The sequence below is a fragment of the Amia ocellicauda genome, chromosome 1 (genome assembly GCF_036373705.1).
Source record: "Amia ocellicauda isolate fAmiCal2 chromosome 1, fAmiCal2.hap1, whole genome shotgun sequence".
In the NCBI taxonomy this organism is placed as follows: domain Eukaryota; kingdom Metazoa; phylum Chordata; class Actinopteri; order Amiiformes; family Amiidae; genus Amia; species Amia ocellicauda.
The window spans coordinates 14,188,411-14,207,053 of record NC_089850.1 but is presented as its reverse complement, the minus strand read 5'-3'; the positions used below and the strand labels follow the sequence as shown (position 1 = coordinate 14,207,053).

The following is an 18,643-nucleotide window of genomic DNA, read 5'->3' as shown; positions in this document are numbered from 1 at the left end:
CAGTGGGCATTTACTTCAGAGTCTACAATCCACCACACCTATTCAAACGGTGTGTTCCGATGTGGGGGGTCAAAACAGGACAGAAAATAGCCTATTACTTCTAAATTATGATGTTTTTTGATGTAAAAATCTTGATAACATTATAAGTGGACCTCAGAGAACAGTACAAAATAAAAAAAGGCAGTTCATGACCCCTTTAAGATCCTTATGGTCTTTTGCAAACCTCAGACTGGCTCTTCTTTGCTTCTCATTGATGAAGGGCTTTTTTCTAGCTTTGCGTGACTTCATCCCTGTCCCAAGGAACCTGTTTCAAACCGTCCTTGCCGTGCACTTCACCCCAGCTGCCGTTTGCCATTCTATTTGTAGGTCACTAGATGTACTACTAGCACTGTTTTTGCCATCCAGGAGGTCCTATTGCAAGAGGATAGTAATGACCACAGCAGTGTTTTTTATACTTTTCCTCGTTAAATAAGATTTGGTTCAGGTGATCACCTAATCAGTACCTCATTCAATAGAATGAGGTGTGCCTGTGTTTTGAATTCAACAGACACTGGCATGGAATGGGTGCCATATATGTAGAGATGCTGATTTAAAGGGGTCATGAACTGAGAAATAAAAATTCCCTTGATATTTTGACTTATAAGAGGTCATTGTACTATAAAAACATCCTGTAAGTTTCAGAACTCAAAACTTTCTCGTTAGTCTAAAAACAGCTTATATTGAAGCCAGTCTGCAAAAATGACAGGATGTGGAATGTGCCAGTTTATTACATAATAGTGTGGCTAAACCCCACCTCTACAGAAGAAGATCAACGCCTGCTTCTACATTACTGCCTGTTTAGGCCCGCCCACCGATTAACGCATATAGTAGGTAAATAACGAGAGCGGCAAATGCAGGTCTATGCAGAAACCAAACAATAAAGATGGCTCTGAAGACAACAATTGACAAGTTTTTTACTTTAATGAAAAAGATGGACGATGAATATAAGAACGACAGCTTGACAAACGATGGTACATTCATTTATACTTCGTTTACATGAAGCAGCACGATTTATCCTTTGTCAGATATAACTGTATTAACGCCTAGTATCTAAACTTTATATGCAACAACCAATGAAATATAAAACGTGCAATATGCATAAATGTTAACAACATAACGACACAAACCGCTTTCTGTAGCGTCTTCGGCTAAACTCTAATATAATGTAATAGGCTAACAACCTCACAAATACATAAAGTATAAATATAAATAAAGATGATTATTTACCACGCTGTCGCAGGCTGTAGTATCCTTGCCATTTGAGGTGCAGGTTCGTTGTCTTCTGATTCGGGATCAGACTCTGGATCAAACATGTATGGCTGAATTTCATAGGCTGCCATTTCTCAACATTGGACATTTTCAAAACAATTCCACACGTGTACTGATGGGGAGATGAAAATGTTTAAATATGCAAAACTGTTAGCCAATCTTACCAGTGGGCGTTTACTTCAGAGTCTACAATCCGCCACGCCTATTCAAACGGTGTGTTCCGATGTGGGGGGTCAAAACAGCACAGAAAATAGCCTATTACTTTATTACTTTACTAAATTATGATGTTTTTTGATGTAAAAATCTTGATAACATTATAAGTGGACCTCAGAGAACAGAACAAAATTTTAAAAAGGCAGTTCATGACCCCTTTAAGAAAAAATTCAGTGGTCTCTTAATTTTTTCCTGGGCAGTGTACCATGAAGACGAAGGAACATTCAATGCAAATCTGGAATAAGGTTCTTCAAAAGCACCAATCAGGGGTAGGATATAAGAACATTTCCAAGGCATTGAATATCCCACTGAGCATGGAAATGGAGAGAATATGGCACAACTGTGAATCTGCCTAGATCAGACTGTCCTCAAAACTGAGTATCCAGGCGAGAAGGGCACTAGTCAGGGAGGCCACCAAGAGGCCGTTGGCAACTCTAAAGGAGCTACAGTCTTCCATGGCTCAGCTGAGAGACACTGTGCAGACTACAGCAATAGCCCAGGTGCTTCACAAAAGTGGCCTTTATGGGACAGAAAAAAACTCACATCAAATCTCGGCTAGAGTTTGCCAGAAGGCATGTTGGAGACTCTGAGACCAAGTGGAGAAGGATTCTATGGTCTGATGAGACCAAAATAGAGCTTCTTAGCCTCAACGCTAGCATGGTGGTGGCAGCATCATGGTATGGGGATGCTTCTCTGCGTCAGGGCCTGGAAACCTTGTAAAGATAGAGGGCAAAATGGATGCAGCAGAGAAATCCTGGAAGAAAACCTGCTGAAGTCTGCAAGAGACAACAAAAATGTCAATGTCACAGTAAAAGCCCAGACCTCAATTCAATTGAGAATATGTGGAAAGGTTTGAAAGCTCCAACATAATGGAGCTTGAGCAATTTTGCAAAGAAGAATGGGCACAAATTGCCATGTCCAGATGTGCAAAACTGGTAGAGACTTATCCACATAGACTCATGGGTGTAATTGCTGCCAAAGGTGCCTCTACCAATGTGGATTCAAAAATGTATTTTAAAAGCAATAGATCAGTAATTTTTACTGACTGTAAATACATCAAATCTAGTGTGTAAATCGGGTTTGCAACAACGAAAGAGAGAGAGGGTTGCACATCTGTTGCCAGCCTATAGCGATCCCTCAGTTAATTAATCCTCTCAGATCAAGTTCCTTAATCTATATGGAAGCCTGTCTACCCCACCAAACAAACAAAATACAGTTGAAAAAAAAATCATGCAAAGTGCAGGGGCCCTTATTATTATATAACTTTATTTGTGCAAATTTCCTGAAAATCCTTTATACCATATGTCAGTGAATCTTTCTAATTGTTTATACCTGCTGTACTTATGAAAGTTCACATTATGTACTGGAATACTCCAAGGTGCTGAGAATAGCTTAGTTAAACGGTATCAGAGTAGAACGAACAATTAGAAGGCTTTTGAAAATACAGTGCTTACATATGGGAGGGTCAGTCCGCTTCTGACAAATACAATTATTAATTTGTTATTTTTTCACTTAAATTCAGTGCATATGTGGATGTCTTATTATTATTAATATTGATTTCTTACATTAAGTTTGGCTGAATTCAAATAATGATCCACTCTAACTGGATATTAATGAGTGAATTTGCCTTGCTGTCTGATTTGCTACTAGTTCATGTACCCTGAACCGTGTTATTGAAACGCAATTCTAATTAGAATTTAAAATCCTTATTAATTACTAATGCTCAAGTGAAGAATGTATAATAATGGGGCGAATTGATGCGGAGACAAATTGTTATAGGGGCGAACTGTAGTGGGGATGAATTGTTGCTGGGACCAATTATCGCAGGGACGAATTGCCGGGGATGAATTGTCATGGACCCATTGTGGGACGTGGCCTGTGCTGGTATAGGCTGCTGAGTGCAGTTCTGGTCCTGGAGAGACCAAATCCAGTTAGTTTATAGGTCACCCTAAAGCACCAATTTCTAAACTCTGGCAACACATGAATTACCCAGGAGGTACGTGAATCACTTGTCCAGCTCAGTGAAGCTTAATTCAAGGTTCACTTGTGGTTCTTGAGGGATGAAGGATATTCAGATGTTTCTCTCAGATGCTCTCTCTAAATGTTTACCAATGAAAATATGTGTAAAATATATCTCCAGAGTAAGTCTTCATGAATTGATTAAATGAAATGGATTTGATTATATTAAACCAGTTACTTGGAAATAAGATCCAGAGAAATGGTGAATGCTAATCATGTGCCTGTGTCACTAGTGATGTAGAGCTCTGCAAAAAAAATGGAAATTTACTGGATAAGAAAATGTAAAGCAGATGTGGGTGGAGAACAAATACGTGAAATACATTTTTCCAATATTAATGTGTGAATGAAACGCACTTCTGTGATATGTAGTCGTGCCAGTCAAAAACTCTGCTGAGATTTCCTGAGACTACGCCACCTGGTTATTGTTGATTGAGCACTATTACCCAATGGCATAATACTCCAGATAACCTGCCAGAAAGGAAACTGTAGTGGGGTAAGTCATTAGGACAAGTCTAATTTTTTCCTTATTTGTTTTGCAGGTTTGAAATCCAGCAATTCCGCCCGAATGGGCCACTCTGGTTCTACACATGACATACCTGGACCAAAAGACAAGAAAAAAGGTATATATTTCCAGTGGACATGCAGATAAAAACAAATATTTTTTTAAAGCAAATTATCAGTCATCAGTCACTATAAATACATCAAAACAAGTTTAGTTTGCATGTTGTTTCCTATGTTCACACATACAGTTAGGTCCATAAATATTTGGACAGTGACACAATTGTCATCATTTTGGCACTGTACGCCACCACAATGGATTTTAAAGGAATGGAGCAAAATGCGTATTAAGCGTAGACTTTCATCTTTAATTTGAGGGTAGTTACATCCAAGTTGGGTCAATGGTGTAGGTATTACACCCATTTTTATATGTGGTCCCCCCCATTTTAAGGGTTCAAAAATAATTGGACAAACTAACATCATCATTAAATCAATTTGTGAGTTTCAATACTTGGTTGCAAATCCTTTGCAGTCAATGACTGCCTGAAGTCTGGAACCCATAGACATCACCAGATGCTGGGTTTCTTGCCTTCAGCAAGTGAAATGCTGCTCAATTGGATTCAAGTCAGGTGACTGACTTGGTCATTGCAGAACATTCCACTTCTTCACCTTAAAAAGGTCTTGGGTTGCTTTCACAGTATGCTTCGAGTCATTGTCCATCTGCACTTTGAAGCATTGCTGAATCTGAGCAGATTATATAGCCCTAAACACTTTTGTCAGCAGTCACATCATCAATAAATACAAGGGAACCAGTTCCATTGGCAGTCATACATGCCAATGCTATAACTTGCTACACAGATGAGCAGTTCCTTCCCTTCTCCATACTCTTCTCTTCCCATCATTCTGGTACAAGTAGATTTTTGTCTCATCTGTCCATAGGATGTTGTTCCAGAACTGTGCATTGTTCTTTAGATGTCTTTTGGCAAACTCTAATCTGGTCTTCCTGTTTCCTGTTTCCATCTTGTGGTAAACCCTCTGTATTTACTCTGGTGAAATCTTCTCTTGATTGTTGACTTTGACACAGATACACCTACCTCCTAGAGGGTGTTCTTGAGCTGGCCAACTGTTGTGCGTTTTTCTTCACCAGGGAAATAATTCTTCTGTCATTCACCACAGTTGTTTTCCGTGGTCTTATGGGCCTTTTGGTGTTTTTGAGCTCACCAGTGTTTTCTTTCTTTTTAAGACTGTACCAAATAGTTGATTTGGCCACACTTAATGTTTTTACTATCTCTCTGATTGGTTTGGTTTGATTTCTAAGGTAAAAATTAAGGCAAAATGCCCCAAGAACAAGCAGGAACTAAATACAGCTGCAGTGCAGGCCTGGCAGAGCATCACCAGGGAAGAAACCCAGCATCTGTTGATGTCTATGGGTTCCAGACTTCAGCCAGTCATTGACTGCAAAGGATTTGCAACCAAGTGTTGAAACTCACAATTTAATGAATGATTAATGAATGATGTAACACAATTTTTGTTCCTGGGTAGTGAGTGTTATTTCCTAATTGCTTATGGCTCAAAAGTATAGAAAAAGGCTATTATTCCCCATAAACTTTGCTTTTGTGACCAGGACAGTGATATTTTGAAATTTACGTTCTTTTTTAGTTCACATAAAGTCAGATAAAAACAACATATGAATCCAAATCTACAGTAATTTACAGTATAATCGTAAATCTCAAAAAACTACTGCCTTCTAAATCTTTTGTAATTGTTTTTTTATTACTTTAGTATAAATACATATTAATTTGGATTCATATGTTGTTTTTTTCGGACTATGTGAACGAAAAGACACAAATTCGCCCATTTTCTCATTGGAAATAAATTTCAAAGTATCACTGTCCAAAAATTGTGTTACATAGTGAATCATTCATTAAATTGTGAGTTTCAACACTTGGTTGCAAATCCTTTGCAGTCAATGACTGGCTGAAGTCTGGAACAAAAAAACAAAACAAAATGTTACACAGTGTTATGTTAGTTTGTCCAAATACTTTTGAGCCCCTAAAATTGGGGGGACCACATATAAAAATGGTGTATTTCCTACACCGTTCACCCAATTTGGATGTAACTACCCTCAGATTAAAGATGAAAGGCTACACTTGAAATACATCTTGATTGTTTCCTTTCAGATCCATTGTGGTGGCGTACAGTCCAAATATTTATGGACCAAACTGTAGCTACCAAAGAATAGCAGCATCCCACTGCTCTCCCTTAGTACACCCCTATTACCCTCTGTATTGAATATCAGAAGAAGGCAAGAAGGCTGTCTTCTCCATCACAGAGACTCTGTAACTTCCTGTCATACAGGAACTGATGACTGAAGCAGATAAGCCTAGACAGGCCTAGACAAGCAAAACTGACACAATTGTCATTTGAGATGTGCACCAGCACATAAGATTTTGTTAATATAATCATGCTTTACAAAATGGTGAACAGCATTTATGCGCTTGTGTCACTAGTCATGTAGAGCTCTGCAATACATTTTGGAAATATACAGGAGAAGAACATGTAAAGCAGATGTTGGTATTCAGAGGACAAAAATTTGAAGGGAATTTTTTCCAATATTAATGTATGAATGAAACACTTCTGCGATCTGTAACCGTGCCAGTCAAACACTCTGCTGACATTTAATTTCCTGAGACTATGCCACCTAGTTATTGTTGATTGAGTACCAGGACCCAACAGCAAAATACTCCAGATCAGCTGCCAGAGGGGAAACTGTTATGGGGTAAGTAATTAGCACAAGTCTAATCTTTCCCTTTTTTGATTTGCAGATTCAGAATCCAGAAGTTCAGCCCTAGGGGGCCACTCTGGTTTGAAATTTCCTGAAACCTACCAAAAAAGAAGTAGAGAAAAGGTATATATTTTTCAGTGGCCATGTGGATTAAAACATGTATTTTAAAAGCAATAGATCAGTAATTTGTACTGACTGTAAATACATCAAACAAGTGTGTGAGTCAGGTTTCCAATAATGAAGGCCAAGCCCAGAGAGGGATGCACAACTGATGCCAGCTTGTATCGACCCTTTGGTTAATGAACAAGTTCTGTTATCTATTTGGAAGCTTGTTTACCCCACCAAACAAACAAAATATAGTCATGCAAGAAGCAGGGCCTTAATTATTATATACCTTTATATACCTGCTGTACTTATAATGAAAATCTACACTGTTTTTAATGGAATTAAAGGTTCTGAGTATAGCTTTAAATATAAATGCACAATTATGTTTTTATCTTTGATGACTTACTATATAAGATGTTTTAATTAATGGCCCCCATTTTTATGTTCCAATGCAGTCAAAGTCCATATCGTGGTCACTGGAGTTACCCATGATGCTGAGTGTGAGTTTTTAAAGAGATGTCACGGGCGGTGCGTGATGGGCAATTTATCACTAATTGGTTAATTATTGTATTATTTCTTTCACTTAATTATATTGTTGTGTGCACTTTATTTTGATGTTCACAGTTGTTATTTTCATTTATGAAGTATGTTTTCTTTTGCTTCCTTATTTTGTTGTATCACTTTCTTTTGTATAATTGGTTTATTTATTTTTAATTGCTTTATTGTTTGTCTTGCCAAGTGCACGCTGATAGCCATTTTCTCACCTGGACTTACCTGCACGCTCTCTCCTAATCACCTTCACCTGCACCCCAGTTCTCTGTCCAGGCCCAGTTCTTGACAGCTATGGAAGGTGGGCAATTGTGGGAATAAATTGAGATTTTTTTTTTCAATACAGATCATGATTCTCCCATTATTCTGAATAGACAACTAAACAAAACATGTCATTTACTAGAGTTTCTGACAAAATGTTAATTGCTGCAGTCTATTTAATAATATTTCATTAATTAAAAAAAAAAAATCAAATCGGTTTGAATGAATGATTCAATAACTCTCTCATAAAGAGTTTGTTCAGTTTTGAACAAATCCCTTGAATGAATAATTCAATGACAAATACATTTTTTAACAGTCACTTGTTTAACAGTTACTGGTGAAACAAGGTAATTGATACAATCGTTATTTGAATCATCAAGTTACTTCCAAAAGAAGATTTACTCTATTTTTATCACTACTGTAGACATCAGTGTTTATATCCGAACTATAAACTTTTATCCCTGTACTTCTGTGATAATTTGAATTATTGTAACACAGAAATAATGATACTGTGTGGTTGAAAAGACTATTTGTGAAACTATCACATGACAACTGCTCTTTCTGGATCAGCAGCTGCGCCAATGCAGATTTGAAAGTTCACTGTGATCGTAATCGTACTTAAAGATAGATAGATAGACAGATTTTTTTAAAGATTTTTTTAAGATTTTAGTTTTTGGTTTTTTTAGATAATTTGTTTTTTTAGTGCTACATTGGTGGCTATTTCATGGAAAAAACAAAATGCAGTGACAAACAATAAACTATCAACTATTATTACAACTACAGTGAGGGAAAAAAGTATTTGATCCCCTGCTGATTTTGTACGTTTGCCCACTGACAAAGAAATGATCTGTCTATAATTTTAATGGTAGGTGTATTTTAACAGTGAGAGACAGAATAACAACAAAAAAATCCAGAAAAACGCATTTCAAAAAAGTTATAAATTGAAATAAGTATTTGATCCCCTATCAATCAGCAAGATTTCTGGCTCCCAGGTGTCTTTTATACAGGTAACGAGCTGAGATTAGGAGCACTCTCTTAAAGGGAGTGCTCCTAATCTCAGCTCGTTACCTGTATAAAAGACACCTGTCCACAGAAGCAATCAATCAATCAGATTCCAAACTCTCCACCATGGCCAAGACCAAAGAGCTGTCCAAGGATGTCAGGGACAAGATTGTAGACCTACACAAGGCTGGAATGGGCTACAAGACCAGACCAGAAGGTGACAACAGTTGGTGTGATTATTCGCAAATGGAAGAAACACAAAATAACTGTCGGTCTCCCTCAGTCTGGGGCTCCATGCAATATCTCACCTCGTGGAGTTTCAATGATCAGGAGAACGGTGAGGAATCAGCCCAGAACTGCAATGGAGGATCTTGTTAATGATATCAAGGCAGCTGGGACCATAGTCACCAAGAAAACAATTGGTAACACACTACGCCGTGAAGGACTGAAATCCTGCAGCGCCCGCAAGGTCCCCCTGCTCAAGAAAGCACATGTACAGGCCCGTCTGAAGTTTGCCAATGAACATCTGAATGATTCAGAGGAGAACTGGGTGAAAGTGTTGTGGTCAGATGAGACCAAAATCAATCTCTTTGGCATCAACTCAACTCGCCGTGTTTGGAGGAGGAGGAATGACCCCAAGAACACCATCCCCACCGTCAAACATGTAGGTGCAAACATTATGCTTTGGGGGTGTTTTTCTGCTAAGGGGACAGGACAACTGCACCGCATCAAAGGGACGATGGACAGGGCCATGTACCATCAACTCTTGGGTGAGAACCTCCTTCCCTCAGCCAGGGTATTGAAAATGGGTCGTGGATGGGTATTCCAGCATGACAATGACCCAAAACACAGCCAAGGCAACAAAGGAGTGGCTCAAGAAGAAGCACATTAAGGTCCTGGAGTGGCCTAGCCAGTCTCCAGACCTTAATCCCATAGAAAATCTGTGGAGGGAGCTGAAGGTTCGAGTTGCCAAACGTCAGCCTCTAAACCTTAATGACTTGGAGAGGATCTGCAAAGAGGAGTGAGACAAAATCCCTCCTGAGATGTGTGCAAACCTGGTGGCCAACTACAAGAAACGTCTGACCTCTGTGATTGCCAACAAGGGTTTTGCCACCAAGTACTAAGTCGAAGGGGTCAAATACTTATTTCCCTCATTAACATGCAAATCAATTTATAACTTTTTTGAAATGCGTTTTTCTGGATTTTTTTGTTGTTATTCTGTCTCTCACTGTTAAATTCACCTACCATTAAAATTATAGACTGATCATTTCTTTGTCAGTGGGCAAACGTACAAAATCAGCAGGGGATCAAATACTTTTTTTCCCTCACTGTAACTTCTAAGTGTATGTGTTTTGTTTAATGATTGGATTATATTACATTGTATTGAGTTTAGAAAACAAATAGAAAATTAGTTTTGAGGAGTTACTACTTCAATGATACAATATCATCTACGCATCTACAGCTGCAGTGCCAGCAAGCAAATGTAGAGGGCTCAATAATGTGGCATCTAGAAATGCACTAGACATTGGCACAAGGCAAGATACAGCATTCATCAAGTCAACATTTTTTGTGGAAAATCTATTTTCCATTTCAACAATGGCCCTGTCGAGAATGGAAAGCAAGGATCTCTTCAGAGACTGACTGGGGAGTATTGTAGAATTATTACAGTCAGTGTGGCCCACTGTGGAATTATTATTATTATTATTTTTATTTCTTTATATCCAGGACGACTTACAACATGAGTGCAAAACTAAGTGCAAAAATACAGTTCAGTAAAGGCATCAATCATTACAAATTCAGAACCAGGTGAGAGCAGTCCCAGAGATTCCAAGGTCAGCGAGGCAGGAGAGGAGGATGAAGTGATGGATGGTGTCAAATGCTGCGGAGAGGTCAAGGAGCATGAGGACTGAGGAGAGGGAGGCCGCCTGAGCACAGGTGAGGGAGTCAGTGACAGCCAGGAGAGCAGTCTCAGTGGAGTGAGCTGTGCGGAAGCCGGATTGCAGAGCATCAAGGAGTGAGTGTTGGGACAGAAAGTCAGAGTGCGGACAGTGGACCGCCCGCTCGAGAGTCTTCAAGAGGAAGGGGAGTAGGGAGACAGGGTGGTAGTTCTGAGGAGAGGTGGCGTCAAGGGTTGGTTTCTTGAGATGACAGTAGCTTGTTTAAATGCAGAGGGGAAACAGCCAGAGAGGAGTGAGGAGTTGAATACACAACACTGTCATCTAGTTGTGTATTCAGTGTTCTTCTTCTCCTGGAAGGGTGTAAATCACCACATGTCTGAAACTCATCTCTGCGAATTGCCTTTAGGGACTCACAAGTTTTACACATGTCCACTGTCTGAGACTGGAGAATAGCATTAGCTGGTTTCAGGACACCAAGTACCCGGACTAAAAATGTCCCCGTTTCAAAAAAATTGTGCCTTTGATTTGGATTAAAAGGCCTGCTGCCTCAGTGCTCAGATCAGTGGTGGCAAAATCATCCTCTGCAATGTTTGAGAGGATGCTGAGAAGAATGTCTTAATTCTCAATAATGCACCTTGTCAGTTCATAATGGCTTGTCCATCGATTTTCCAATAATCGTTTAAGACAAGGACCATCATACTTCTCAGCCACATAGTGGTGATGGAAAAAGTTGTATAGGGAACTGGCAAAGTCAAAAAACTTTTTCCCACATGGATCACACTGGATGGCATGCACAACTGCTAAATGTAGCTAGTGGTTACAATGAATAACAATGAATGTAAGGTATATACCGATCAAGCTTGTTTTGCAGCAGGGCTTGTACACCACCTCGTACCCCACTCATCACTGAGGCACCATCATAGCACTCACTGTTCCCACTTCTCTGGAATTTCTACTGTAGGAGATAGGAGATGGAAACAGCCTTATGGGAAATGGAGATGGGGAAGAAGCCAGAGGAGGAGGAAAAGAAACAGCTGCTAGCAGATTCAATAAACAACCCTCTACCCAAACGTCTGTCTTGCCCACCCAATCAGAATTTAGGCAAAGACAGCATTAAGCTTTTATTTTTTATGATTTGTGCATTGGTTAAAAGCAATCTGAGGCGGGCTGTGTGTTGAGAAGATGAGGGAGGGCTGTAGACTGCCCCAACCAATAAAAAAATAACACCAGAAAATTGCAGTATTTTTCTATGTTTTAATTGGCTGAAAGCAACTGCAATCCACACTTACGACTCGCCTTCAGTAGCGAAGAAGCAGATTCTGACAGACACGACACGAGCGATAACATTAACAAGCAGAAGTATTTGTGTGCAATGCATAGATTTTTGGTGCCTGTAAGACTTGTGGGAGGAATAGAGACCAAGTAAGCTGGGATATATCATGAAAACGTTTCTGGTTTCATTGATTGAGATGGAGAAGCAATACATATGGGTAGAATGCAGGACTGTAGATCTGAAAGTGAAAGTTTTTCAGGAGTCGACCGAACCTAAGCATTTTCTCACCCCTCTGAGGTATTTTGTCTACATTGAAACATACACCGATCAGCCATAACATTATGACCACTGACAGGTGAAGTGAATAACACTGATAATCTCGTTATCATGGCACCTGCCAGTGGGTGGGATATATTAGGCAGCAAGTGAACATTTTGTCCTCAAAGTTGATGTGTTAGAAGCAGGAAAAATGGGCAAGCGTAAGGATCTGAGCGACTTTGACAAGGGCCAAATTGTGATGCTAGATGACTAGGTAAGAGCATCTCCAAAACCTGCAGCTCTTGTGGGGTGTTCCCAGTCTGCAGTGGTCAGTACCTATCAAAAGTGATCCAAGGAAGGAAAAGCGCTGAACAGGGTCATGGGCGGCCAAGGCTCATTGATGCATGTGGGGAGCGAAGGCTGGCCCGTGTGGTCCAATCCAACAGATGAGCTACTGTAACTCAATTTGCTGAAAAAGTTAATGCTGGTTCTGATAGAAAGGTGTCAGAACACACAGTGCGTCGCAGTTTGTTGCGTATGGGGCTGCATAACCGCAGACCAGTCAGGGTGCCCATGCTGACCCCTGTCCACTGCCGAAAGTGCCTAGAATGGGCATGTGAGCATCAGAACTGGACCACGGAGCAATGGAAGAAGGTGGCCTGGTCTGATGAATCATGAGTTCAAGGTGTTGACTTGGCTTTGGAGTGGCCTCCAAATTCCCCAGATCTCAATCCAATTCAGCATCTGTGGGATGTGTTGGCCAAACAAGTCCGATCCATGGAGGCCTCTCCTCGCAATTTACAGGACTTAAAGGATCTGCTGCTAATCTCTTGGTGCCAGATACCACAGCACACCTTCAGAGGTCTAGTGGAGTCCATGCCTCGACGGGTCAGGGCTGTTTTGGTGGCAAAAGGGGGACCTACACAATACTAGGTAGGTGATCATAATGTTATGGCTGATCGTTGTACAATAGCTTATGAGCAAACTTTATGGTGGTTATTAAGGTTATCACATACTTTGGAGTTAAATAAGAATTGTAAATGTTACTATAAATCTGTATAGGTTTTTTTTTTTTTTTGCCATATGACAGGAATGTTCTATTTTCTAAATATTTGAATGTTATTTGAAGATTTTATATTTAAAGCAATGCTGAAGTATCTGGTAACCAATATTAACACTCAAATAGAGAATGTAAAAAAGTGAATTGACTGGTGTTTTAAAAATATAGAATTTATCCAGGTGACCTACAATAGAATAGACAAAGAATATCACTAGAGCAGCCAGCTGATATGAATTACTGCTTTATTAGCCCAACTGCATTCAAGTCGTGTGTAAGAATGCCATCTTGTACTCATGTTGCTGATGTTCATTTCTATAATTTCTTTCAGTTTAAGGTCATGCCACTAAAAGGTAATTTGCCAACGTTCAATTTGAACTTCATAAAAAGTTAATTGCACATTATGTGCAAATCCCAAAGTTTTGAGAATAAAATTATAACTAAAAAAACTAAAACAATAAGTTAATTTAAACTATACAATGTTTTTCTTTTCTGTCACTAGTGGTCCTGTGTTGGTAGAGGCAGCTGAGTGCAGTTCTGGTCCTGAGAGCCCAAATCCAGTTAGTTTATAGGTCACCCTAAAGCTCCAATTTCTAAAGACTCTGGACACGAGTTACTGATTAGTGAAGCCCATCACTTGAATTTTTAAATTTCTTCAGTGACTTAATGTTTAAGATGCTTGAATTAATGTCCCCAATGTTTATGTCCCTACTCAGTTAAAATCCATGTCAGGGTCACTGGAGTTACCCTGTGGGCTGAGTGTGAGTTTTTAAAGAGACTCTTTCAGTATCAGCCGCTTCAACAGTGCAGTATAGAGGAATGTGCAGTGATCCTGGTCTTCTGTCCTGTTGCCTCTCGCATACAGACTGATATTGATGCAGCCATTCAGGATATTCCAGGTGAGTTCAGTTCTTTCATATATTTTTATTTCTTCTGCTCTCTGTGGTGTTACTGAGAAACACAACTCAATATACTGTAGGATAAAGTGTTTCCATTCAACAATAATGACTGAAAGGAATCCCAGCCATCTGCTTTAGATTCATAAAGTGCTGGTTCACATCCAAAGCACTTCCGATTGTCAAATTCAGAGTATGGTGTGTGATTTATCAAGAAACAAAAGCATACCTACTCACATATGTAGACATTTTGTTATGCAGATAATTCATTTAAATGCCCGCCATATATATTTTATTAAATGTACTTGTTTTTTCTTCAGTTTTTCTCTCTGCTGTTCAGTACTTTTAAATTTAAATTTAATAACTTAAACAAATTTTAAAATGTTTACTTATTGGGAGAAACCAATGTCCTGTTTGAGAAATGTGGAAACAATTTGTTTATATTTCGTCCTCTCTCTCCACAGTCAATAAGGAGGTCATTCTGGTGGTGATGCATCACACTCACAACCCGGAGCTCGTTTTGGCTGAGAGCAGCTCTCTGGTGAAGAACAGGGCAAACATAGTGGGAACTGTGGACTGTCTGTTCCATGAGACTGTGGGATTACTGTAGTGTGGAGTCAACACCCAGGCTGTGAAACTGGTCTCTGACATCTTACAAATCTATACTCCACAATATAATGAGGTAAAGTTTTTACAAAGGATCCATAACAACAGTGTCAGATGGGTGTTCAATAATAACTTAAGTGATCCAAGGATCCTATCCAGCCTATTTTTAAATGTTACCGAATTTTTAGCTTCAACCACATCGCTGGGGAGTTTGTTCCAGATTGTGACGACTCTCTGTGTGAAGAAGTGTCTCCTGTTTTCTGTCTTGAATGCCTTGAAGCCCAATTTCCATTTGTGTCCCCGGGTGCGTGTGTCCCTGCTGGATAAGCTCCTCTGGTTTGATGTGGTTGATGCCCTTCATGATTTTGAAGACTTGGATCAAGTCCCCATGTAGTCTCCTCTGTTCCAGGGTGAAAAGGTTCAGTTCCCTCAGTCTCTCATAGTAGGACATTCCCTTCAGACCTGGAATAAGTCAATCAATCAATCAGTCCATTTTTATTTGTATAGCGCCCTTCGCACTATAGTCTGGTTGCTCTCCTCTGAACTGCCTCTAGAGCAGTGATATCTTTCTTGAAGTGTGGAGCCCAGAACTGTCCACAGTATCCAGATGAGCTCTAACTAGTGCATTGTACAGTCTTAACATCACTGCCCTTGTTCTCAATTCTACACTTTTGACAATATACCCTAGCATTCTGTTTGCCTTTTTTATTGCTTTCCCACATTGTTTGGATGGAGAAAGTGAGGAGTCCACATAGACTCCTAGGTCTTTCTCATGTGTTACTTCATCTAGTTCTATTCCTCCCATATTGTAAATATAGTGGACATTTTTGATACCTGCATGTAATACCTTGCACTTGTCCACATTGAATTTCATCTGCCAGGTGTCGGCTGAAACTGAATATTATCTAAGTCCGTTTGAATAGCCTGTGCTGCTGAGATTGTATCTGATGAGCCACCTATTTTAGTATCATCTGCAAATTTGACAAGTTTGCTAACTATCCCAGAGTCCAAATCATTAATATAGATTAGAAAAAGCAAAGGCCCTAGTACTGATCCCTGTGGAACTCCACTAACAACCTCACTCCAGTTAGAAGCGACTCCTCTAATCGACACCCTCTGTTTTCTATACATCAACCAGTTCATAATCCATCTACTTACATTACCCTGAATGCCTACAGCTTCCAATTTGAGGATCAGTCTTTGGTGTGGAACCTTATCAAAAGCTTTCTGAAAATCTAAGTATATCATATCATATGCTTTCACATGATTTACAGCTGCAGTTGCAGTCTGTAATTTCCTGGCTCAGTTTTGTCCCCTTTCTTGTGGATTGGTATGACATTTGCTGTCTTCCAGTCAGTTGGCACATCCACAAGTGTCATTTGGAATATTTGAGTTAGCAGCCTATACATAATTTCCCTCATTTCTTTAAGTACTGTTGGAAATATCCCATCTGGCCCAGGTGATTTGTTTGTTTTTAATTCTGCTAGTCCCTTTAGTACCTCCTCCTCATTTATCCTGATCTCTCTTAGGGTTTGACTGGACTGATTGTTAACCTGTGGCATATTATCTGTTCTTTCTTTTGTAAAAACCTCTGTGAAACTCATTTAGAACATTTGCTACATCTTGTTCATTTTCCAAGATACTTCAATTTTTGCCCTTTATCTGTTTCACTTCCTCCTATATTGACCTCTTGCTGTTGTAGTATTGAAAAAAGCTCTTTGCATTAGTTCTAGCTAGGGCTGTGCGATATGACGATATATATCATATGACGATAGAAAAATGTCTATCGTTTCATATTATGCTATATCATTTATATCGTAGTGTCGCAAATTGCAATCTTTACGGCAGTATTTTTTGTCATTAGGACGCTTTGCGTTCTTCACAGTTCTTCCACACGTGTCGGATGCAGGTAGAAATGTGCATCAGAAACACAAACAGACATGGAGGAGAGTGAACTGACAAACAATAACCAACATAACCAAGAGATACTTTAATGCGCAAGCGTCCATGTTGCGCCCAGCTCTCGTCGCCGGGATAAACTCAATCTGCCAGCACCCCCCACCCCCGCTAATTTAGATTGATATCATGTTGTAGCAGTGCAGTAGGGAAAGGGTTAATGATGTCGGAGCCCCTGCATAAAAGGGCAAGGAACCCCATGCAGACAAAGTTGTGGTGTGTTAGGCTGCGTCCCAAATCGCACACTTGCTCCCTACACCCTTCGACAAGTGTACACTTTGCGTGACGTTGTGCTTACGTCATAGTGTGCACTTGAGTGAGGAGGGTGTAGGGTGTAACTATAAAGCGCTCAATGGGACACACTTCATCGTCAGCATTCAGCGCCTTTGCCTTTGTCTGAAAAAGTACCTACGCAGTCTTTTCTTGTATTTGTATTTAATTAAAATAGTAATAATCATAATAATAATAATTTTGAAATACACTGTTCGTTAATATCACCTCCTAGTTTTAAACTACTTCAGTAATTAATTAAATGATAGTTTCCAAAACATTTTTTGATTTAACTTTCTAATCGTATATTTAAATAATGATTATATAATCATTGTATTTTATCTATCTATGTATTATTTCCTTTATACATCATTTAACAATTTCTACAACTGTCTAGCTAACGTTATATTTACATGCACCCGCCGCTGCTATATTTTCCCGGTTGACGTGTCTCCGTCTTTAGCGCAAAGACTTCTGGGACTTCAGCGCTAAACGCTTCCGCATCAGCGCGCTCTTCTGTTCACTGCGCTGAAGGAGCGGAAGCACAAGCGGCTCGGCTCTGCTCGGCTCGGCTCGGCTCCGCTCGGCTCGGCTCGGCTCCGCTCGGCTCGGCTCGGCTCGGCTCGGCTCGGCTCGGCTCGGCTCGGCTCTCGCTCCCTCAGGGTCTGGGACACAGCGCTTAAGATAAACCTTTTAATATTAGTATGATTGTTTTAAGAATGTATTTTAAAATGTGGAGCAGTTTATAAATTGTTTCTGTTGCAATTTAGGTTTGGTTGTTTCATGGTTTGGGTTAATGCTGTCTTTTTGTTCTTTTAGAATTAAGTGTCACGGTTTTAATTTACTGGCTTGTGTTTTGGTTGATTTGTTCTGTTTAGTTTTATTTTCACTATATTTACACTTTGTATTAGTTTTATATTTTGATTCACTTGAAAGTGTTTACCTTTTTTTTTGAAAATGTTTTGGTAAATGGCTGCTTTAATATGATTTAAATAAGAGAACAAAGTGTACTACTCTGGTGTCTTCTTTAATTAGGACTGTTACTGTACCTGTGCAAGAATTTGTATACAATTAAATAATAAAGTTTGTTTGCATTTTAATAAATTGGGAAGCAATGCAAACAGATGCAGCAAGTTTCATTTTCTTTTTATTAAGTGGTACAACAGTTAATAATAATAACTGTTTTGTATTAACACGTGCTGTGCCGGTAAGCAGAATCGAAAAGCGACAGTCAGAGAAGAAATGCACCTGTCTAGCAGATGTTAAATGCGCCACTATAAACCCGGATGTGTTAAATCTAACTGAATTTATACCATTTTACAGCACATGTTGTGTGATTACTATTACTTGTTATGTGACAGTAAATCATACTGTGTATATGTATATGTGTATGTATATGTGTATGTATATATATATATATATATATATATATATATATATATATATATATATCCCATAACAACATAACACATGTAATAGTAATCACACAACACTTGCGCTGTTATGTGTTGCATTCTGCATATATTTACCAAGACAGCCTGCATATAGTATTTGTTAGTTTTGCATATTTAATGATTAACGAAATACTTGTAGTTTGAATGTCTTTGGTCTTTTTTTAGCTTGATTGGATAAGAACAAGAAATATCGATATATATTATCGTGTATCGCCCAAACTTCTAAAAATACCGA

General features: G+C 39.2%; 1 long non-coding RNA gene across 1 annotated transcript; it reads left to right on the top strand.

The window, feature by feature from the left end:
- Nucleotides 1-13,283: 13,283 nt before the first annotated feature.
- Nucleotides 13,284-18,079, top strand: LOC136712579 (uncharacterized). Its single transcript, XR_010804857.1, has 3 exons — nucleotides 13,284-14,125; nucleotides 14,587-14,804; nucleotides 17,418-18,079. It is a non-coding gene; the product is annotated as an uncharacterized LOC136712579 (long non-coding RNA).
- Nucleotides 18,080-18,643: the final 564 nt, after the last annotated feature.